We start from the raw sequence: 26,164 nt of genomic DNA, 5'->3' as shown, positions 1-26,164 counted from the left end.
CTTCACCTTGGGCTTCTTTCCTTTGGATTTTGAACGAGAGTCGCTATGCTTTCCCCCGGAGTGTCTCTCTCGTGAGCGACCTCTGGCCATCATTACCTCTGATGTAGAGGTGTCTGCATTCGACCTCTTCCTCGTCTCCTCAGCCAACAAGGCTCCAACAACATCGTCAAATTCAAGAATTTCTGATGTACTAAAACTTATGGAAGTAACAAAGTGATCCCAAGATTCATGTAAAGAACATAATAAAGTTATCGCCTTATCCTCTGAATCAAATTTCACATCTAGACTGTTTAATTGCACCAACAAGGTATTAAAAACATTCAGGTGATCAGCAATTGAGGTACCTTCTTTCATCCGCAAACTGTAAAGCTGCCGTTTTAGGAGAATTCGGTTTGTCAAAGATTTCGTCATATAGAGCTTCGACCACAAGCCTGCGGCGGTTTTCTCTGACACAATGTTAAACAGAACATCGTCTGCCAGACATAACCGGATTGCGCTCAGAGCTCTATCGTCCATCTCATCTCATTCATCCTCCGTCATGGAAGCAGGTCTTTTGTTTTTCCCCAACAGTGCTTTCGCCACACCTTGCTATTTCAATACATATACACGCCACGCTGTTTGAACAGCTCCGCAACGCGCAGGTGTTATATTACCTCCAGGCAGCGCCTCCAATCACAATGCACAGCAACGTATACGCAGGTGGAAACGATCCACGCACCAGCACACAGGTCTGGTCCGTCTGTCCTCCACACTTAGTCATACGCACCTCCAGCACACACCTTCAGCATGCAATCTCAGCGCCTCCTCTCTGGTAGTCTCAAATTGAGGAAAACGTCCCGTCAAATACCAAGATTTCGAGCCTTCTGAAACCGGAACAGAGCAAGGCCTTCACGGAGAGAGAGGGCAAATCCTCGCGTTACGACAGAGTTTGGAGAGCTCCCTGAAGCTGGCCTTCCAATTGAAGTTGACCGCACCCACTTGCATCGTGCTCCGACTCAACTTGTTTGACGCTGCCATGAAAGGAAGCTGCGGGCCTGATCACCTGATCCTCAGTTCCAACTACCCCCAGAGGCTCAGCAGCGGAGCTCCCAGCGCTGCCATTTCTCCCACGGACAACTACGCCTCAGTCCGAAGAGAAAACCGAAAGCTGGAGAACGCACCAGCATTCAATTCTCCACGCACCGTTCAGGCTCCACTACAGCTCCACATACGCTCCAATTTATGAAACACCATCACCTCCAGCGCCTTGGTCCACAGTACCAATCATGCACAGCAATGACTCTCTTCGCATGAAGCATCAACAGAAACCTTCACGCACAGCAATCAATCTCAGCACAGTCCGCCAGTGCTTGCTGCACCTCCAACTTGCTCCAACTTGCTCTGATACCAATTGTTGGATCAGGTGCACAGCGATTTATCAAACACACAGCAGAATAAATCAACAAACACATAAGACACAGCTTTTAACGTGGTTCACCCAACCAATCTGGGCTACGTCCACCAAACACAGGCATCAGGAATATATTAATCAAAATTGGAGATTACATCATGAAATCCTCACACACTCATAGCAAATCATCCGAATGACTGCCTGTTAAATAGCATAGAGAATCTAACAGCCTCATAACTCCCTCACATCAAATATAGGAGGCATTAACTCCCTCCCAACAGCCTGGAGCTAATCTAGGAATTAAATCCCTATTGTTGTCATCCTTCAAAGATTTTTGCCTATTTGACTCAAACAGAAAATCTCAACAATAGCCCCAGCATTCAAGTTGAGTTATCCCTCCACATCGAAACTTACGCAACTAAACAAGAGAACTGTTTAAATGCTCAAACTCTTGATGAACCAAGAAAATGTGTTTTCACAGCTACAGATGCAATGATAATCGAAAAATTTAAAGCTGGAACTTTTGACGAACCAAACAATGCAATGTGGATGGATGGGGGAATCCGTGCACTTTGTGTATTAATTCGTGGCAACATGTTCAAGGCCCCCGGGCAACGTTGTTCTTCATTCGAGGCCCCACTGGCAGTGTTTGAGGTCCCATAGGCTTCATGTGATCCTACATAGGCTTGATGTGATCTTACTTTCGAATGGGTGAGGCCCATTGTGAAAGCCTCCGCACAACACACATCGTTAATTCATTGTGCAGAGTTATTTTAATATCGTTGTGCAGTAAAGCATTTATTTACCAAATGAGGAAAATGTTAATAAAGTTATTGACATCGAAAAAACCAATAACACACTGCAGCACGCTTTACTTGCTCCATAACCATGATTCATGGAAGCATAATGCCACTGGAAAAAAAATATTAATTAAAATATATAACTTTTCTGAACATTATTTATACGACCTTATAGGTTAATTACAAGAGCATGTCAATTTTATGAAACTATTTTATATTTTCAACTATGCATTGTAGTTGTTAAAAAAAAATAGAGACTCTTCATTTTAAACCATATGAAGACATTGATCTCCTGTGTACCAATGATTGAAATTGGTACTAATATATTGAAGTTAACGATACTTTAAACTTGCAGTGTTTCAAGATTAATCCGATATTTTAAACTTGCAGTGTTTCATGATTAACAACATTTTTAAAGAGATATTATAAAGCATTTTCAAATAAATATTATAGTCTTTGTATGCCTAATATAATATGGAAGAAGCTTTGCAGAAATGAACCAAAAATTTAATTAATTAATTAATTAATTGTAGAGATAGACACTATGTTTCATCTTAATTATTAATTTTGTTTTTTAATTAACACATATTTGAATAAAAAAACTATCACAAAATTAATTATCTTATTTATAAATAAAACTATAATAATTAATTAATTAAAAAAAAACATTATCTAGCTGCTAGAGTCCTAATAGTAAAGCACCCAGTTAACCAATTTGTACAGTATTTGGGAGTATAACATTTTTAAATTTGATGGATTGTGAGTTCATACACAGGCTATTGGATATTACCAAACTTTGGTTAAAAGTGTGTTCACCATCAATGCCTTCGGATAACTCAAAATCGTGCACACTATGTAATATAATTGATCTTCTCAACTTTCTTCACTGCCTACCAATTTTTTAAAGAATGTGATATATGAGGTTGTCTCTATATATATAGAGGTTGTCTATATATATAGGTTGTCTCTTCTACAAGGTTAATGGTTGATAATAATTTAAAATTTACAAAGACAAGTTGATAATAATTTAAAATTCATGATGATAAAACATTATCAGCTTTTTTTTAATCAATGTATCTCTGAATGTCGTTTACCTTTTTCACTCTAATTTGATTTCTGTAACTGGCTACTGGAGTTTATATAACTAACCAATCAGGATAGTTAATCTTATTAGTGTGAAACTTATGCCAGAAAAGTGAAAGAATTGACTGGTTTACTCTGAATAATTGAAATCATATTTTGTTTTGCCATGGCGAGAGAAATTACAGATTCCACCCACATGACTGCACTGTGTTTGATGACAACTGTGGATATTGAACTGATTACCCATTATGTGTGTTCAAGTTGTGATTCATGTTACATTGAATGAAACCATGATATCCAGGGAGTAAGAAAAGATGTCATGAACAATGAAATTTACTGTGAAAGTCAGGTTATAATAATTTTAATTTCTGGGTATATCATAAATGGATATTTTATGTAATTTCCAATACATTTGTTGTTTGTGGCAATATAGCATTCAGAGTCATAAAAATTTAGCATTTAGAAGTATAAAATTTGTAGAATGCTAAAAGTGAAAATTCAAAATAGTTGGAAGTCTTTATTTTAATTTTTATTTTTATTTTTGGCGATGGAAGAGTTTAAATAATGAAAGTTTTATTGGATTAAAATTTTATTAAAAAATTGAACACTTATTCAAGAGACCAGGCTGAGCAAAAGAATAGAATCCTGAATACTTATTCAGAAAAATAATTAGGATATTTTAAGTTTTTATTATATGTGTTACATTTAAATTTAATTTATTGGAATTGAATTTTTAATTTTGTTTTAATTATAAATTTGAACTGTTACATTTCCATAATCCCAGTATCTTTGTAACGTTCAAAATAGACCTGTACAACATAATTTTAATAAAAAATCTAAAACTTTAACTTTGAAAGATGACAAATTTAAACGAAATCTAAAATTTGGCTGCCACTTGGCTTTAAGATGACAAAATCATAAGGTGCCGAGGGTTTAGGATCTCTCTCGCTGCCAGTTAGCCCTCTAGTTTGGGAGCATTAACAAACTCTAGATCCTTTCACCCAATAACACCTTAAATTTCATGGGGAACCGTGATAAAATCAACCTAGATCAGCGTTGAGAGCAGTGCAAGCACAACAAAGTGGAGCAGCCCTCTAGAGAAGGGAACCTACTTAAAAATTGTAAAACTGAGTAATATAAAAGGGGTAATTTGCTTTAAAATAAAGGGATACTTTAAAAGGGGCAATTTGCTTAAAAAAACTGCAGCTGTAAAATTCGCTACCTCTTTGGCATTTTTTTCTTTGTCCTCTTTGACATTTTTTTCTTTGTGGATAGGGGCAATTTTCAATAGAGCCGTAAAATTTTCCACTTCTTTGGAATTTTTTTTTCCTTGTGGATAGCGGCAATTTTCCATGAATGACAATTTTCAATTTTCAATGAATGGAAATACAGATTGGGATTTTCACCGTCAACCTGCTGGGCAATAGTGGACACCAGGCCCTTTTGCATTAGCATTACCTATAGAGGTTTACTCCGGAACGATTATTGGAACCCTGGGTTCTCAAACGTGAACATTGCTCTTCCAGGGAATAAAATCGTATAGTATCAAAGATTAACACATGAGCAATATATAGATTATTAGCACACAAGCATTATGTAGACTATTTTCCATCTGATTCACTTCAATCTTCAATTTTATGAAACAGTAGACCATGGATGTCATGGCTTAATTTTTACCCCTGTGAAGTCAGGTCTTCTATAGGCAGGGTACTTCTGAACGATAGGCTTTTAGTGGTACTAGATATGTTCGTAACCTTTCAGATAACGACGATTTGGGCAAGGTTTACTTGACAATCTAGGCAAAAGATTTGGAGTTGAAAATAGTGATCAGAAACATGTTCAGGAATGGAAAATTTTCTAAAAATACTTTCTCAAAATATGATATGATTGAGTAAACGATGCCACCTTTGCCTCTAATATCAGAAATCTAAAGTCACAATTATTGCAGCTGTAAGTGTTGGTGTTGTGCCTCTGACAGTGACGCAAAAGAAGATAGAATAGAAGTATCGCGCAAACCATTCTGCAACACATCACAGAAGCTAAGGAATTTAATGAAGTTTGGTAAATACGGGCAAGCATTTATTGCGCGATTATTGCCCACATTCCACAAACCCCCGGCAGATTCCTGTCTACACTCAACAGCCATTGCATTATTAATTATTTTCTATTAATGTCAAATTGTATGTTGAGATAAATATGGATATAAAAGTCATTTTGTAATAGAGAGCAATAGAGGTTGGGTAAGTTGAGGAGAAAACCGTGGAACAAATTTTGGTAGGAACTCTTTTCTTACTCCCTGACCTTTATAATAAGGCCTATTTATTGACCTTCATAGATGACTACACAAGGAAGACATGGGTCTATTTCTTAAAACATAAAAGTGAAGTGTTTGAGTGCTTTCGCCAATACAAAGCTCTTGTTGAGAAGCAAACTTGATACTGACAGAGGTGGAGAATACATCTCAAATGACTTCCTTCGATTTTGCAGGGAGCATGGAATTCAGAAACAGTTTATAGCGAGATATGCACCGTAGCAAAATGGTGTAGTGGAAAGAAAGAATAGGACCATTATGGAAATGGCAAGGAGTATGTTTAAGGCAAAACATTTGCCAAATGATTATTGGGCTGAAGCTGTTGCTTATGCAGTGTATATCTTGAATAGATGTCCAACCAAAAGCATCCAGAACATAGTTCCTGAAGAGGCATGGAGTGGAAGAAAGCATAGTGTCACTCACATGAGAGTTTTTGGATGTGTGTCTTATGCACATGTCCCGGATGAGTTGAGGAAGAAGTTGGACAACAAGGGGGAGAAATGTATATTTGTTGGATACAATGATGAATCCAAGGCATACAAACTCTACAATCCATTAACCAAGAAGGTCATAATCAGTAGAGATGTGCAGTTTATAGAAGAGGAAGCATGGCATGGAAGTTTAGAAAAGGCAATCAATGTCAAAGTATGTATACCACATGAGGACAACAAGGAATTAACAGCAAAAAGTAGTTCCTCAATAGTGACTCCCTCTACTCCTATTCAAGTACAACAAAGCATGAAACAAGCAACACTATCAACAAATAATAGATCAGTGTCGTGAAACCAAGCAAGTTCTTCTCCAAGCACGCCGCAAAGTGCAACACCAAGTGACATGTCAAGCCCATCTTCAACAAGCACAAGAAGACCAAAATTCAGAAATTTAAATGAAATTTATGAGAAAGATGAAGTTGATAGTAGCGCTGGTCTGAATTCCTTATTTTCCTTGTTTTGTCATGTATATGACCCAATCCATTTTGAGGATGCAGTCAAAGAAGAAAAATGGGTTGCGGAAATGGAGGAAGAAATATAAGCAATAGAAAGGAATAACACATGGGAGTTAGTGAACCTTCCGAAATGAAAACTTGTTATTAGAGTGAAGTGGGTGTATAAGACCAAAAGCAACATTGAGGGAAAGATTGAAAGGCACAAATCAAGGCTAGTTGTCAAAGGATACAAGCAACAGCAGCATTGAAGAGATTACGCAGAGACGTTCGTGCCAGTCGTGAGGATGGAGACAATGCGTGCAGTTGTGGCGATTGTCGCACAACATAAATGGAAAGTGTATCAAATGGATGTAAAATCAACGTTCTTGAATGGAATGCTAAAGGAGGAAGTGTATGTTGGGCAACTGTCTGGTTATGAGGTTGAAGGCTAGCCAAGAGGACAAAGTGTATCGATTGAGGAAAGCTATTTATGGGTTGAAGTAAGCACCACGCGCATGGTATAGCAAGATATATGCCTACTTGTTGGACAATGGTTTTGACAAATGTGACGGTGAGCCTACTCTCTACATCAAAGAGAGCGATGGTAAGATTCTTATTGTTGTCTTATATGTAGATGATTTGATTTTTACAGGTAGTGATAATTTCCTCGTCGTTGATTTCAAACAATTCATGAAGAGTTAATTTGAAATAACTGGCTTGGGACTGTTGAGATATTTTTTGGGCATAGAAGTGCAGCAAACAAAAAATGGCATTTTTATCTCTAAAGAGAAGTATGTGGTAGACATTTTGGAGAGGTTTAAAATTTAGAACAACAAGCCCACACCAACTCCATCTGTCATGGGTTTGAAGTTGAGCAAAGAAGATTGCAGTAGAAATATCAATCCGACATTATACAAAAGCATGACAGGCAGCTTGATGTATTTGACCACCCATAGGGCGGATATAATGTATGCAATAAGTTTGGTGTCGAGGTTCATGGAGACACCCAAGGAGACACATTGGCAAACAACGAAAAGGATTCTAAGGTATGTCAATGGGACAAAATAGTATGGCATTTTGTATACAACAAGTGATTTCAGGTTGGTTGGTTACACTGATAGTGATTGGGCAGGGAGTGTCGATGACAGAAATAGCACATCAGGCTATGTTTTCCATTTGGGTTCCGGAGCCATTTCATGGGCCTCCAAGAAGTAGCCAATAGTGTCACTGTAAACAGCAGAAGCTGAATATGTCAGAGCAACAATAGCAGCGTGTCAGGAAGTTTGGATGAGAAGGATGTTGAGGGATCTTCATCATGACCAAGAGGGAACGACAACTATTTTCTGCGACAACACCTCAGCAATTGCATTGTCAAAGAATTGTATTTTACAAGAGGACCAAGCATATTGATGGTAAATATCATTTTACTAGAGAGTTGATTAACAATGATGAAATTGTGTTGCAGCACTGCAAGTCACATGAACAATTTGCTGATATCTTCACAAAGCCATTGGCACATGAAAGTTTTGTTTATCTCAGAAACTGTTTGGGAATTGTCAATGGCGACAATTGTGATTAAGGGGGAGTGTTGGAAATATTAATCCCAACCACCACGTTAAACACCCTGACAACAACCATACTTGTCAGAAGTATTTTTGCAGGTTGCGTCTTTGTTTGAAGATGGAAGGACTAAAGCCAGAACAGAAGTACCGCGCGAACCATTGCGCAACACATCACAGAAGCTAAGGAATTTAATGAAGTTTGGTAAATACAGGCAAGCATTACCACGCGACTATTGCCCACACTCCACAAACACTTACGTGATTCCTGCCCGATTCCTGTCCACACTCAACAACAACTGCATTATTAATTATTTTCTCTGTCATGTATTTTTATTTTTATTTATTTTTTATTTTTTTTTAATTAGACTACTTCTATTATTGATACAAAAATTTTACAAAGAGGCGGCAACCTCTTGAGGCCTAGCCAGGATATTGGCTGTCTCACATGATGGATTTGAAAAACTAAAAAACAGACCGCCTGAGACTAAACCCGAACTGTCATAACAAAACACATACTGACTGAGGTTCCAAAACTGCTGAACATAAGTAAAACTATTGACACGAACTGTTGACATAGACAGTAAACCATTAAACAAAGACAAAAAACCACTGAGCAAATTCTTTGACTAGACACTATGATTCCAAAAGATGACGACATTCAGATCAGGTATCGTGAGCATAGGAGGGAGATTCTTCCACAATTCGGCAACCATAACTGGAGAGGTCATCCTCGTCAGAGGAAAGGCCCTTGTCATATCGCTGACGCCCATCATCCGGAGGATTTGAATGCGCCATAGCCGACTGAGCCAGGAGAGAAGAATTTTTAGGTACCTGCCACTGCTGGCGATGATTTTGAGATATGCTTGGCAGATCATTCGTCTTTTGCTCTGAAGTATCATGCGGAGTTGCAGCAGCCACATCTGCTACACCTTCACTGAGCTAAATTGTGACAGTAGCGATGAAGGAGTGGTTGCTTAGCCTTCAAGGGATTTGAAAGCGGGCCGAGTGCTCATGAGAATGATGAGGATTCAAAATTGCAGCCTGTTGTCCCCTGCCATGGCCACGACCACGACCACAACCACAAACAGGATGACTTTCAGTTATAGTGTCCTCGGAGGAGGAAGAGGCATGGCGCAGGGGCTGACCGCGAACTCCTCCTCCTCTGCGGCAATCCATTCTCTGTCTCAGAATGGTCATTATGCCCAGAGAATGGAGAATAGTGCAGACAGCAGAACTGGGCTGAACAGGTTCGACGAGAAGGGGGAGAATTGACTGGATTATCAGAGAATTAAGAGAGTTGGAGAGCTTAGAGGGGAGGAGAACGCTGAAGGGGCAGAGGCGTTCCAGTAAAATCTTAACAGAAGGAGCATCACGAGCCTAAATACCTTGGATACCTGAAACCTCCACCGGACAGAGCTCTGCACTTGCGTGGAGGCCGAAAATGCGAGAGGAGGGAACAAATCTGAGATGGATATGCGCCATCGATTTAATGCGAGAGAACCTGTGGGGAATGTCAAACCAAGATAGCTCGGCTTTGAATGAACTTGGCAGAGAATTGAATGCCATCTGCAGGTGGAACCAGGTGGCATGAGGCGTACTCCACGCGCCGACTGCTTCTGCCACCATCTTCCGATCATGTGACCTATGCACCCGCATCCGGGAATCTTTGTCATGTATTAATGTCAAATTGCATGTTGAGATAAATATGGATGTAAAAGTCATTTTGTAAGAGAGAACAAGAGAGGTTGGGTAAGTTAGATAGCTAGAGTTTGTGAGGAGAAAATCATGGAGAAAATTTTGGTGAGCATTAGTGTGTTTTAATGTGTGTTACTCTACAACTCGTGAAGTGTAAATCACTGTAAAAAGAAATTACTTAGTGTATGAGCCACAGTCTCATATGAATGTATTTCATGAATTAAAATTTAATCCTAAATTTTATTGTGTTGCTCAAAGGTTTACTCAGTTTTACTCTGTGTTTTCTCCGTAAGTGAATTTTGTGTTTTATTAAGCCTCTGTATCCCTGCGGGAAATCGAGCTACGCAAAAGCTAACTTCACTAAAAAAAATTCTATTTTTTTCCTAACCATATAGTGAATGACTCAAATTCAATGTGTTATCATGTGGACTGACACAAATATCTGCGAAAGGTGGGGGTTCCATCTGTCAAATATTGTGTTGTCATATAGTGATGGAGACGAGTATGTATATCAAATAGCAGAGGAATTCTTCGATTCTGATTAAAAAACACTAATTTGATTAATTGAGACCAGCAGTGTGGTATCTTGAAAGCACTGTTTCACATAAGGGGCAAAAGACCATCGTATTTTAATCATTTAACTTACATATTATCCGCTTCCCAGTTACTATGGCCATGCCTGAAAATTTGTTCACAATCAAGTTGTTATTCACATTCTCGGATAAGAGAACCAATAAGTCAACTGCCAAAAATATCAATATTACATTGTCCTTTGCTTTAAGAAAAAAATTCTTCCAAACTGTCATATCAGAGCGGAACTGTTGTTATAAAATTACCCACTAGTTTATCGTTAGATTGGCATCCTTAAATGATATGATTAGTGATTTGTTATTACAAACCAACTACGATAGATTATATAGCCACTAGTTATATAACATCTAGCAGTGATTAGAACTTTATTCAATCTATTCGATGATTTGATGGGTGGAACTTATAATATTAACAACATATTTGTTAGCTCGTGATAAGTGTACGAAATTCCCTTGTGCGCGGGAGGGCCTTCTCACAATGAATTTTGTAGGTACCACCATAGAATTCATTTTTTTCTCGGGATACTCAGTGAGTCGAAGTTTATTCAATTTATCTATTAATTTGATTAAGAAAATTGGAGAATAGATATTGTGCACAAATTATTCAAAAATCAATTTGTATTTATCTCAACAAAACCAAATTACAAGCCACATAAATAATGATCCGGAGATCCAATAGATTCCAAACAAGGAGAATATTGTTGAGAAAATCTCTCAACAATACTCCAACAAACAACAACTCAATATTACCTATATACTAATGTAAGCATTATTCCAAGTGCGCCTTTAATGCTTACATTTACATCATTACAAAGATTAATACAAAAATAATAAATTACAATTCACTTGTCACATTTGTGTGAGTGGTCTTCCTCCACACTTATCCCCTAGTATCCCTGACAATGCTCTTTTCACCACCACAGTTTTTTAGCTTCCCATTCAACTGATTTAAGACATAATCGCCTCACAATCTTTGATGAACTCTGTATAATTGATGCTTCTCAATCCCCTGAAAGATAATATCGACACTGGCATGTATCCAACTATCAATTATGCAACTGAACCTTTCTACACATGGATCTCATAATAAAATCTGTAAGTAATTCTCTTGAACCCAAAGCACAACAAGATCCATCAGTTTATAACAGATTCACTCAATTAACTTATCATATTGTTATCTCCGCAACGAAAAACATTGAAAACCACTAATTAATTCTGCACAAAAAAATTATATATATATATATATATATATATATATATATATATATATATATATATATATATATATATATATATATATATATATATATATATATATATATATATATATATATATATATATATAAGTGGAAGATACATAATTGAATATGATGCAAAACACACAAGCTATATATAAAATGCACAATCTATTATCAAATTGCAGAATAAATTGTTGTCCTGGAAAATTGCTAAGATTTATGGAAGAGAATTCGAGTGCAGCGGTATTGCTGACAGGCACATTGAAGAGAATGCTTCCTTGCGAGTGGAATATTTGTGTACATCTTGCAACTAAGCAGGTTAGTAATTTCATATGAAAAGGAATATTTTCAGCTCGGTGATCTGTGATTCACAACCGCAGAGAACCTCGACGCCGAGATATAAATGGTCGCAGCTTTGAATTCTTCAAGCTCCTCCATCGTTCCGAAAGTGTTCACGGCTGCAATGACAGTGTTCACGGCTGCAAAAACATTAAAGACCACTAATTAATTCTGCACTCTTTAAAAAAACTATATATATAAGTGGAAGATACATAATTGAATATGATGCAATCCACACAAGCTATATATATAAAATGCACAATCTATTGTCAAATTGCAGAATAAATTGTTGTCCTGGAAAATTGCTAAGATTTATGGAAGAGAATTCGAGTGCAGCGGTATTGCTGACGGGCACATGTTAGATTTAACTTGAGAGTTTTCCTAATTACTTTAAACTCTTAACCAAGATCTACTCCTTTGTAAGAAATTAAAAAAAATAATGCACAGCGGAACTTACTTTCCATGTTCAAATGCTCCTGGTCTTTGCTTGAGTTGTTGGCTCTTGAATCCTTCCAAGAGCTTGCAATCCTTCCAGTCTTCAATGGAGCAGACAATCTTTATGAGTTGATTGCAAGCCTTGGAGACTCAGCCCTTTTATAGCACTGCAAAACCCCAATCCTAGGGCAGCCTAAAATTTAGCTGAAACAAGTCTGTCTGAAATTTCAGATTGATTGAAATCAATCAATTAATCAATCAGATTTTGATTTCCTTATTCAGCTCAAATTTAATATTGCTATTTATTTTAATCAACTATAATCGGTCCATTAACAATCATAATTGATTAACATTAATCTACATGTATTTGAATCCAAATCCTTATTTTTAAATACGTTTAATGCCATGACTTAATTAATCACATTATTTGGCATATGAATGTAATCTTATTGACAGTAATTGACATTATAATCATGATGCACTATATGTCCAACTTAATTATTGCAATTAGACGTCTCTAAATCCAACAATCTCCCACATGGACAAGTGCAACCTTTTGATTATATGTCCTTAACTTTATTGCATGCAACTTTTCTGTCTTTACTTATCGTATTTCTTAAACAATTCCGTCCATCAATTATGCTAACAAAGGACTTAAGCGGCATTTGTCATGGAAAGTAAGTTCCGCTGTGCATTATTTTTTTTAATTTCTTACAAAGGAGTAGATCTTGGTTAAGAGTTTAAAGTAATTAGGAAAACTCTCAAGTTAAATCTAACAATTGGTATCGGAGCTCCCTTATGTAAGAATCCATGCTTGAATTTTTTAAGATTAACTGATTTTGTTTCGTGTGAGAAGTTGTGAACTCTTATTTGCAGTGGGTTTCCTTTTTCCGTATCCATTAACACTGCGCTTTTGGCTTTCCTTGAAGAACAAAAAAAAAAAAAAAGGGGATTTCTAGGGCACTGGGCGAATATTTAAAAATTACAAGATTTTTTTTGCTTTTATAGTAAAAAGAGAAATCGTTACTATGCGAGTATCATTTGTTTCCTATTTGACATGATAAGGAGAGAGTGACTTATTAATTTAGCAGCATGTATATTGAGTCACTTTTAAATTGGAACCCGTGACTTTGGAAGCATCTAATGCATGTAATTGAGACCTACTGAATTGAACTTTAATTTGCTGCCGTCTTCTGAATTTTTAAATTAATTGCCTCATCAAACAAAACCTTCTAGAACATGGCAGACTCACCCATGGTTGAAGCCTCATTGACAATAATTTTTTTTTTTTTTCTGCTGTACACTATCAGTCCGTCTCTATTTAATGAGTGAATGTCAATAGGCCGTATTATTGTTTCTTTAATTTATTAATCACTGGGCACTGGTCATGCCCGGGATCCGGGATCATGCTGTTGGAGTCCTACTCAACGCCATTTACTTAGTAGATTCGATTGCTTTTTCCAAGCGATTGACTGTTTTGGTTTCTACGAACTATAATTTTTGTTAATAATTTTACCAATACAAATCGATATTAGTAAGGAGTGATTTTATGTTCTGAAAGGCCTATATATCTCTCTAGTTTGCTGGATGAAGTTCTACATTTATACCATATCTGTATGCAGAAAGAAAGTAATTGCAGGCCAGATTAGTATTTCATAGTGAGCATTGGTATTTTCTCATTGCCTTTATGGATCACTTACTAAGATTCATTTTTCACGGTCACGCTGATCATTAGCGGGTGGAGCAACCCCAAAACATTGTAATGCATGATTCCTGTGGATCTCTTGTAAAGGTATATTTCCATCTTTTACTCTTTTAATGCAAAATAAGATGGGAGCCTGAAGGTAAGGGGCGAATTTTAATTTCGTGTTGAGGAATCACAGATGAAGACATAAACAACCAATGCATTCAAATTACAACCATTGTTTGATTAAAGTTTAAACCATGCATTGGAACTTCTTAAAAGTCCAAAATGAAGAAATGATTCCTCTTGTTTGGGTTTGTAAAGAAAATGTAGGAATGCGTGATTATTATGGTGGATACTAATGGTTCCCAGTCTGTGATTGTCCTTTCAACATGGATGATCAAATTGAAGTGATTTTGTGTCTGCACGTATCCCATCATTTATGCATTCCGTGCATCAAGAAATATGTGTTTAATGCAGACTATAAAACTTTCAAATTACAGGACTAAAACATTTCTTTCTATTTTCATCGTTAATTTATACGCTGTAACAAATGTATAATTTTTATGGAATCTCAACGTACACGGAGTCAATGGGACATTCCGTTGCCTAAAATTTCTCTAGCTCAACTGATATAAGAGGGAACCGTTCATAAGATCTAGTTTAATATAAATTTAGCAGTATTAATATTTCAAAACAATATTTAGCAGTGTTAAATTTAGCAGTTTTTTGAATATTTTTCTTTAGAATTGGCTTTATTGGAATATATTGTTTTGGAATATATTGTTATTGGAATATATTGTTTTGGAATATAAATTTAGCAGTATTAATATCTTATGAAGGAACTGCTCATAAGATCTAGTTTACTATAAATTTAGCAGTATTAATATCCATGTTAAAGAGATTTGATTAAGATCTAGTATGTGATCGTTTTCTGTTAGAACTTCTTAGCTATGAACAAAATGATATTGCTTGGCTAAAGTAGGTAAAATGAGCATACCTTTGCCTCCAGAAATAAGCATAATTTTGGAATCTAACTAAAGACAGTTTTTTGGTATACATGTGTTGTTTTCGCATGAGTCAAGCATTGATGTTCGCAAACGAACCGCTCTCTGTAAGACGATTGCAAGGATGACTCATGACAAGATGAACTAACGTGCTGGCAATGGACGTGGGTGTTAGCTTTCCCAAAGGAGGGTTGGCGCCTGCTAAGTTGTTTGGTGCATAAGGGTTGCCTGAATGTAATGATTGCACCCAAAGGTGTTTCATTACTGAATGGTGTTTTGGCTAAAGTTTTAATTGAGCAAATAGTTTTACACATGCCTTTAGATAGATTTTAGAATTATGATTAAATCGTGACGCATCGTATCTAAAATATTTCCTTGTTCTTGAATTTTTTTCAGATCCAAACATAATGTTAAGTCTAAGTCAGATTAAGCCCCTCATGGGGAACAATTTCAAACAGTGGGAGGAAAAGCTGAAATTAGTCTTAGGGATCATGCAATTAGACACATCAGTGAGATTTGATCGCCCCAAGCCTAATAAAGAGAGTGAGGTAACTCCTCAAGAGAAGGCTGATATTACTAGATGGGAGCATTCAGATCGCATGTGCATAATGGTGATGAAGCAAACGATCCATGAGACTTTTCGAGGCATCATACCTGATACAGAGACAGGCGCTATTGAATACCTTAAGGCCCTTGAAGAAAAATTCACAAAGAGTAAAAAGACTGATGTGAGTACACTCTTTGTGAAGTTGGCAACAATAAAATACAAGGGAAAAGAAGGGGTTAGAGAGCATGTTATTGAGATGACAAGACTTCAACGTGCCTTGAAAGGGCATAATTATGACATCTCTGATGAGGTTCTCATTGAGTTCATTTTTCTGTCTCTCCCGTCTAACTTTAGTCAATTCAAGATGACTTATAATTGTCAAAAAGAGACGTGGACATTACCTGAGTTTGAGGCTCGGTTGGTGCAGGAGGAAGAGAGACAGAAAATGACTAAGGGAGAAAGTGCTCATGTAGTAACATCTAATCCTAAGGGTAAAGGCAAGAAGCGCAAGTTTATTGCCAAGGAAAAGGGACCTACCAAGGTAGCTGCAAACAATGTCGCGCAGAAAAGCAAGAAGGAAGATACTTCTGTGAAAGCAGGAGAAAGGAACTGTTTTTTCTGCAAAGCGCCAGGACATACAAAGAAATTCTGCACCAACTATCATGCATGGTTGGCAAAGAAAGGTATGTCTCTTGCTTTGGTTTGTTCTGAAGTTAATTTAAGTTCTGTATCTAGATATACTTGGTGGATAGATTCAGGTGCAACGACTAACATCAGTATGTCGATGCAGGGTTGCCTAAGCCATCGCAAGCCAAGTGAGGCAGAGCGCTACGTTTACGTAGGAAATGGCAATAAAGTAGAAGTGGAAAGCATAGGAAAATTTAGATTATTATGTAAGACAGGATTTTATTTAAGTTTTGATGCTTTAGTGGTTCCATCTTTCAGAAGGAACCTAATTTCTATATCTTATTTGGACAAAAATGGTTATGTATGTTCATTTGGTAATGGAAATTTCAGTTTGTGTCAAGATTCTAAGCTTCTTGCTTCTGGTATCCTGTCTTCTTATGATAATCTTTATTTTCTAGATATAGACACTTCACATTCAGAGGCACTGCATATAGATAATAGAAAACGTAAATTAACTTGCGAGAAATCTGCAACATTATGGCACAAGCGATTAGGACATATCTCTATGAAAAGGATAGAACGTCTTGTGTCTAAAGAAATTCTCCAACCTTTAGATTTTACAAACTTAAGTGATTGTGTAAATTGTATAAAGGGAAAACAAACTAATAAACGTAAGTATGATGCAAAAAGGTGTAATGATGTCTTAGAATTGATTCATACGGATATCTGTGGTCCTTTTTCAAAAGCTACAAGAAATGGTGACCGTTACTTTATCACATTCATAGATGATTATTCAAGATATGGTCATATTTACTTAATAAAAGAAAAGGCGGAAGCATTAGACGTGTTCATAAAGTTCAAAACTGAAGTTGAGTTACAACTTAACAAACGTATAAAGTCCATTCGTTCTGATCGTGGTGGTGAATACTACGGTCGTTATGATGGATCAGGAGAACAACGTCAAGGTCCCTTTGCAAAATACTTAGAGGAATGCGGAATTGTGCCTCAGTATACGTTGCCAGGTTCGCCTGCAATGAATGGTGTTGCTGAGCGACGAAATCGCACCCTTAAAGACATGGTGAGAAGTATGATTGCTCGTACAACTCTACCTGAGAATTTGTGGGGAGAAGCCTTAAAGACTGCAGCATACATACTTAATAGAGTGCCTACTAAAGCAGCTAACAAGACCCCTTACGAGTTATGGGTTGGGCGTAAGCCTAGCTTGAATCATTTGAGAGTTTGGGGATCTCCATGTGAAGCTAGGCCTTATAAGCCAAGCAAAAAGAAACTGGACGAAAGAACCGTTAGTTGTTACTTTATAGGCTATTCTGAACGATCTAGGGGGTTCAAATTCTATAATCCAACAGAACATACAGTTTTCGAGTCAGGAAGTGCAAAATTTTTTGAGGATAATGAGTTAGTGGGGGGAGATATGACAAAAGATAGTATTTTTGAAGAAGAAGAGACGAATGCGAATGAGACTATGGACCAAAGTCCTAGTTTTGTTCAAATTCCGATTGCGTTTAGAAATACATCTTTTGACAATGTGCAAACTTCATCATCCCAAACAACTCAGTTAGAAACTCAACATGGAATAGAGAACACAAATGGACCTGAACCCAACCCAAACCCTCACATTGACATGACAAATGTTGATGGCCTAGGGCCTGTGGGAGAGTCAGAAGTTGGTAATGATGTTCTTCCTCCTGTTGAAGATCAAGTTGTAAATGAACCTCAAGAAAATCTAGAGCCTGTGCCAATTAGGAGATCTACTAGAGAGAAAAGATCTACAAAATCAAAGGATTATGCATATCTTCAAGAACATGAGTTTGACATTGGCATGTTTGAAAATGATCCTGTTAATATCAAACAAGCTGTGGAAAGCTCTAACTCTCAAATGTGGATTAATGCCATGAATGAAGAGATGAAATCTATGTATGACAATGACGTTTGGGATATCGTTCCGTTGCCTAAAGACAAGAAACCCGTTGGTTGCAAATGGATATTTAAGACTAAGCGGGATTCTAAAGGCAATGTTGAAAAATACAAGGCACGTCTTGTTGCGAAAGGTTTCACACAGAAAGAAGGCATTGATTATAAAGAGACTTTCTCTCCAGTTTCATCGAAAGACTCTTTAAGGATTATATTGGCGCTTGTAGCTCATTATGATTTAGAACTTCATCAGATGGATGTAAAGACGGCATTTCTCAATGGTGACATTGATGAAACGATCTATATGAAGCAGCCAGAAAACTTTGTATCAGGTGATGCAGGGTCTATGGTTTGCAGACTTAAGAAATCTATCTATGGGCTAAAACAAGCATCTCGACAATGGTATTATAAGTTTCACCAAGTTATTAGCTCATTTGGTTTTGAGTCTAACATAGTAGATGAATGTATATACCTTAAGTTCTGTGGGAGTAAATTTATTTTCTTGGTTTTATATGTAGATGACATATTGCTTGCCAGTAACGATAAAGACATGTTGCATCAAACTAAGAATTTTTTATTTAAGAACTTTGAAATGAAAGATCTTGGTGATGCATCATTTGTTCTAGGGATTGAAATACTTAGAGATAGATCTCAAGGTATTCTGAGGTTATCCCAGAGGAACTATATCGATAAGATTCTAACAAGATTTGGCATGCAAAACAGCAAACCAGGAGATACCCCTATATCAAAAGGAGATAAGTTTAGTCTGAAACAATGTCCCCAAACTGACTTAGATAAAAATCTCATGAAAGATATTCCCTATGCCTCAGCCGTGGGTAGCATCATGTATGCACAAGTATGCACGCGTCCGGATATTGCGTTCATTACCGGAATGCTAGGGAGATATTTGAGTAACCCAGGTATGGAACACTGGAAGGCAGCCAAGCGAGTGTTGAGATACCTAAAGAGAACAAGGGACTATATGCTCACGTATCGGAGATCGGAACAGCTCGAGGTCATTGGATACACCGATTCTGATTTTGGAGGATGTGTCGACAGCATGAAATCAACATCAGGATACATCTTCATGATGGCAGGTGGTGCTGTGTCATGGAAGAGCGCTAAACAGTCATTGGTAGCCTCCTCCACTATGGCAGCTGAATTTGTTGCATGTTTTGAAGCATCTAATCATGGCGTATGGCTAAAGAACTTCGTCACAAGTCTGAAAATTGTGGATTCTATTCAGAAACCACTCAAATTATTATGTGACAACAATTCAGCAGTGTTATATGCATCCAACAACTGAAGTTCGTCAAAGTCGAAGTACATTGACATTAAGTTTTTGGTTGTAAAAGAGAGAGTGCAGAATAATGAATTATGTATAAAACACATAGGTACAGACTCCATGATTGCGGATCCTCTTACTAAAGGATTACCACCCAAGAAGTTTCACCAACATGTTGCTTGTATGGGTGTAATATCTGTTTAGGATAATTAGAAAAATGTGGGAGTCTGAATATGTTTTAAGTTCTTTTTTTGATGTTCTATGTAATGCAATTGTAAACAATTTTGATGATATATACAAGTTGCATTCAATTTCAGTTTCATTATTTCTTTCTTTAAAGTTTAAGTTTTTGGCCTCATACAGTAAAGTAAAGGTGACTCAATTAGAAATAGGCACGTCTAATCACACTTGCGTGTAATTTCTAAACTATATGTCCAAATCAGATTCATGTCATTCATTAATGTTGGCAGCGTGATTTATGTCAGTTTAGTTGCGAATAAATGTGACATTGTTAGATTTAACTTGAGAGTTTTCCTAATTACTTTAAACTCTTAACCAAGATCTACTCCTTTGTAAGAAATTAAAAAAAATAATGCACAGCGGAACTTACTTTCCATGTTCAAATGCTCCTGGTCTTTGCTTGAGTTGTTGGCTCTTGAATCCTTCCAAGAGCTTGCAATTATAGTTGATTAAAATAAATAGCAATATTAAATTTGAGCTGAATAAGGAAATCAAAATCTGATTGATTGATTGATTGATTTCAATCAATCTGAAATTTCAGACAGACTTGTTTCAGCTAAATTTTAGGCTGCCCTAGGATTGGGGTTTTGCAGTGCTATAAAAGGGCTGAGTCTCCAAGGCTTGCAATCAACTCATAAAGATTCTCCAAGGCTTGCAATCAACTCATAAAGATTGTCTGCTCCATTGAAGACTCGAAGGATTGCAAGCTCTTGGAAGGATTCAAGAGCCAACAACTCAAGCAAAGACCAGGAGCATTTGAACATGGAAAGTAAGTTCCGCTGTGCATTATTTTTTTTAATTTCTTACAAAGGAGTAGATCTTGATTAAGAGTTTAAAGTAATTAGGAAAACTCTCAAGTTAAATCTAACAGCACATTGAAGAGAATGCTTCCTTGCGATTGGAATATTTGTGTACATCTTGCAACTAGCAGGTTAGTAATTTCATATGAAAAAGGAATATTTTCAGCTCGGTGATCTGTGATTCACAACCGCAGAGAACCTCGACGGCGAGATATAAATGGTCGCAGCTTTGAATTCTTCAAGCTCCTCCATCGTTTCGAAAGTGTTCACGGCTGCAATGAAAGTATGGCATATTCTGTGATATTTTATTGTCTCTGCATTATCTTTGATTTCATTGTGCAGGAACTTCCATGACATAATTTTATCAAAAATTGGGTATTGCTTTCATTGTGTGGTTATTTCCATGCCATAATTTTATCAAAAATGGGTATCTAATGGGAAGGGAAAAGTTGATTCTATGTCGGTACAACTGAACGCAATTTGCGAGTTCGACATCGTAGCGCTTCAGCTGGTTGATCAGCTGCACTACCTTGGAAGTCGAGAGGAGATTGGGAGCCCACAGTGCCAACCCCTGTAAATCAAAACAAGAAATAAATTTTGCTCAGTGAGTCGTATAGAAATTAAAGTTGAAATGCATTTTCTCAGCTGCAGATGCAACCATAATGGAAAAAATTAAAGCTCAAACTTTTGACTAACCAAACAATAAAAGGCATTTTTGTCTGGTTCTTAATTCCAGAGACAACGATTATCAAAGAAATTAAAGCTTGATGCTCGAGTATGCGGGGAATGATGTGCGGAGCAAATTTCTCCGGCCTACCACGTTATGCACCTAATAGCCCCAGCATTCAAGTTGAGTTATCCCTCCACATCGAAACTTACGCAACTAAACAAGAGAACTGTTTAAATGCTCAAACCCTTGATGAACCAAGAAAATGTGTTTTCACAGCTACAGATGCAATGATAATTGAAAATTTTAAAGCTGGAATTTTTGACGAACCAAACAATGCAATGTGGATGGATGGGCAATTCGTGCACTTTGTGTATTAATTCCTGGCAACGTGTTCAAGGTCCCCGGCAGCGTTGTTCTTCTTCATTCGAGGCCCCACTGGCAGTGTTTGAGGCCCCATAGGCTTCATGTGATCTTACTTTCGAATGTGTGAAAGCCTCCACACAACACATATCGTTAACTCACTGTGCAGAGTTATTTTAATATCGTTTTGCAGTAAAGCATTTATTTACCAAATGAGGGAAATGTTCATAAAGTTATTGACATCGAAAAAAACAGTAACACACTGTAGCACGCTTTACTTGCTCCATAACCATGATTCATGGAAGCATAATGCCACTGGAAAAAAATATTAATTAAAATATATAACTTTTCTTTACATTATTTATACACTATCTTAATTATAGGTTAATTACAAGAGCACGTCAATTTTATGAAACTATTTTATATTTTCAACTATGCATTGTAGTTGTTAAAAAAAATAGAGACTCTTCATTTTAAACCATTCGAAGACATTGATCTCCTGTGTACCAATGATTGAAATTGGTACTAATACGTTAACGATACTTTAAACTTGCAGTGTTTCAAGATTAATCTGATATTTTAAACTTGCAGTGTTTCATGATTAACAACATTTTTTAAGAGATATTATACAGCATTTTAAAATAAATATTATAGTTTTTGTATGCCTAATATAGTATGGAGGAAGCTTTGCAGAAATGAACCAAAAATTTAATCAATTAATTAATTGTAAAGACAGACACTATGCTGCATCTTAATTATTAATTAACACACATTTAAATAAAAAACTATCACAAAATTAATTATCTTATTTATAAATAAAACTATAATAATTAATTAATTAAAAAAAAAAAAAAAAACATTATCTAGCTGCTCGAGTCCTAATAGTAAAGCACCCAGTTAACCAATTTGTACAGTATTTGGGAGTATAACATTTTTAGTTATATCATATGAAAATGGAACTCCAAATTTGATGGATTGTGAGTTCATACAAAGGCTATTGGATATTACCAAACTTTGTTTAAAAGGGTTCACCATCAATGCCTTCCGATAACTCAAAATCGTGCACACTATGTAATCTAATTGATCCTCTCAACTTTCTTCACTGCCTACCAATTTTTAACGAATGTGATATATATATAGGTTGTCTCTTCTACAAGGTTAATGGTTAATAATAATTTAAAATTTACAAAGACAAGTTGATAATAATTTAAAATTCATGATGATAAAATATTATCAATTTTTTTTAATCAATGTATCTCTGAATGTCGTTTACCTTTTTCACTTAATTTGATTTCTGTAACTGGCTACTAGACTTTATATAACCAACCAATCATGATAGTGAATCTTATTAGTGTGAAACTTATGCCAGAAAAGTGAAAGAGTTGACTGGTTTACTCTAAATGATTGAAATCATATTTTGTTGTGAAACTTATGCCAGAAAAGTGAAAGAGTTGACTGGTTTACTCTAAATGATTGAAATCATATTTTGTTTTGCCATGGCTAGAGAAATTACAAATTCCATCCATATGACTGCACTGTGATTGATGATACCTGTGGATATTGAACTGATTACCCATTATGTGAGTTCAAGTTGTGATTCATGTTACATTGAATGAAACCATGATATCCAGGGAGTAAGAAAAGATGTCATAAACAATGAAATTTACTGTGGAAGTCAGGTTATAATAATTTTAATTTCTGGGTATATCATAAATGGATATTTTATGTAATTTGCAATACATTTGTTGTTTGTGGCAATATAGAATCCAGAGTCATAAAAATTTAGCATTTAGAAGTATAAAATTTGTAGAATACTAAAAGTGAAAGTGGCAATATAGCATCCAGAGTCATAAAAATTTAGCATTTAGAAGTATAAAATTTGTAGAATACTAAAAGTGAAAATTCAAAATAGTTGGAAGTTTTTATTTTAATTTTAATTTTTTATTTTTAGCTCTGATGGAAGAGTTTAAATAATGAAAGTTTTATTGGATTAAAATTTTATTAAAAAATTTAACACTTATTCAAGAAACCAGGCTGACCAAAAGAATAGAATCCTGAATACTTATTCTTAAAAATAATTAAGATTTTTTAAGTTTTTATTATTTTTGTTACATTTAAATTTAATTTATTGGAATCGAATTTTAATTTTGTTTTAATTATAAATCTGAACTGTTACGTTTCCCCATAATCCCAGTATCGCACATTATGTGTTTCCATAATCCATTATTTCACACTAAGGATCGCACATTATGTGTAGATTTCCCAAATTTCTATTTTGACCTTTTTTTTATTTGACTTTGTTTATATCTCTTTGTTTTTCCAAAATTTTTAAATCTGCACTTGAAATATATTTATGTCACAAAAGTTCATAGGAATAATAATTTAATAATCATAAAACTGATCTTATTTCACCAGATCAAAATCATTTGTTCATTATTTTAATCCATTCCACCACAAAAATTTAAAATATAAAAAATCATAATCATTTTTGAAAGTACAACATGCCACAACTTGATCTGCGAATGGGGAAACTTTTAACAGGACGAGCTTCCTTGGGCAGCATCTGCCTTTACCAGGCTACAAAATCAACAATGTATTGGAAACACATGCCAAGAAATAAGCATAATATAAATGTGAATGAGTTCAATTAGTACATGCAAAGAAATAAGCATAATATAAATGTGAATGAGTTCAATTAGTATCTCAAATACGTTGGAATTCAAGTACGGCTATCCGATGTAAATTTTTTTTTTTGCATAACAAAATTTAAAAACTTTTAAATTTTAGAATTGAATGCAGGTAGGAGTCTAGCACCACAAAAAAACCTCATCATAACTAAGGCAATGATATCCATAATCACTATTATTATTAACAACAAAGAATTATGTAGTAGTAAAAAAAAAAAATTACATGGTAATCAAAAAAATATAAGCATTAGTATATATGAATGGAAGTCATTTTTTTATAGGCCATGATACAACTTTTAATACGTTAATTACCACAATCATCTTTATTGCTATAAACTTAAAGTGGTAGGGATTAATAAGGAAAAACTTTGTATTGAATCATATTAGCATGTAGAATTTGAAGTCAAACCAAATCTGATCATTTGGAACCCATGTTTGGTAAGCTAAGGCTAGAACAAATTATTAATTTTAAATTTCATTTTTATTAAAATAACAAGCCAATTAGGTATATCTATCAAAATGAATTTCTTGTCCATCATTACCATATAATCTATTTCCAAAAAAATAAAATCCTTCATCATCGTTTAAGAAATTCGACTTAAAAATACTAAAAAAAAATTGAGTCATTATTGATTTAGTTATTGTAATTGTAGTGATAATTCATATTAGAGTTTTGTGTGTGTTTGTATATTGAGTCGGTAGAAAGTTGTCAAATGCCTTGTCAAATGTCAAATGGTTTCCTAGAATCACCTTTCGCAAAGATCGAATTGTTGCTAATAAGAATGTCGTTGAAGGATTGCAAGAGGTGATCATTGTGCATGACAGTTCTACACACGATTCAAAAATATCTGAAGCTAGCAATCATGAGCAACACGTTTACAAAATTAAGAATGAAGAGAATTCTGATCTCAAAAATGAAAGTCTGAGTGCATTTACCAACACATGATTCAGAAATATCTAAAGCTGAAAATCCTGAGCAACACGTTTACAAAATTAAGAATGAGGAGAATTCTCATCTCGACAATGAAAACGTGAATGCATTAACCAGCTCTTGTTCTGAACTGGACAACCCTTTACACTATGCTACATAAACTGAAAAATATCAACAAGAGATTGAGGGAAACCCTTTACACTATGCTACATAAACTGAAAAATATCAACAAGAGATTGAGGGAAATGGAAGACCATTAACCACTTCTAATTTCTTGTTTTTTATAAATTCTTTTGCATGCATAAATGGATCATGGACACACTCATTTTTTTTCAAATTAAACATGCCCAAAAACATATCTTTATCTATTAGTTAGACTACTTTAAAATATGACATAATTAATTTATTCTGGTTGATTTTTAGAAGGCATTGGCACTTTGAGTGTCCATATTTAATGAGGTGGCATGACATTCGAGAATGATTTTGTGCACTCACTCTAGAGTCATCTCCATTCTCCACATTGGACAAGTCTACCAAGGTGGAGGAATTGCCTGGACGATCACTTTTGGCCGGAATCTAGGCAAAAAATTTTCAACAAATTTTGCAGAAAGAGTATTTAAATCATGTTTTTGAAGGTTCACTACTATCAAAAACTTCTTAGGCACCCAAAATCTTGAAATTTAACAATTATAACTTAGATTTACATAAATCCCTGCCGGAATTGATCAAAATATTGATAAAATTTTCATGACTTTCAAGACAAAAAAACACAATCTGATTAAACTACGGTCTCCACATCACCGTCGACTACATTTCAGAGTTTCATTAAAATATTCATACATTGAAGGGCATTGAAGGGCGTTGAAGGGAGATGCAACGCATCAGGACAAATTCAAATGAGGAAGCTAAGTCAATATACTTTACTTTGACTATGGGGTGGCGGAATTGGTAGGGTTGATTTAGTATATTGGTCGACATACTTGTCAACGAAGTTGTGTTGATTCACCTCAAAAGGAATTTAAGTCA

Source organism: Pinus tabuliformis, chromosome 9, assembly GCF_031772625.1.
Source record: "Pinus tabuliformis cultivar Carrire ecotype Pingquan chromosome 9, CPIR1, whole genome shotgun sequence".
NCBI classification, from domain to species: domain Eukaryota; kingdom Viridiplantae; phylum Streptophyta; class Pinopsida; order Pinales; family Pinaceae; genus Pinus; species Pinus tabuliformis.
Note: the sequence above shows the minus strand (reverse complement) of the source record.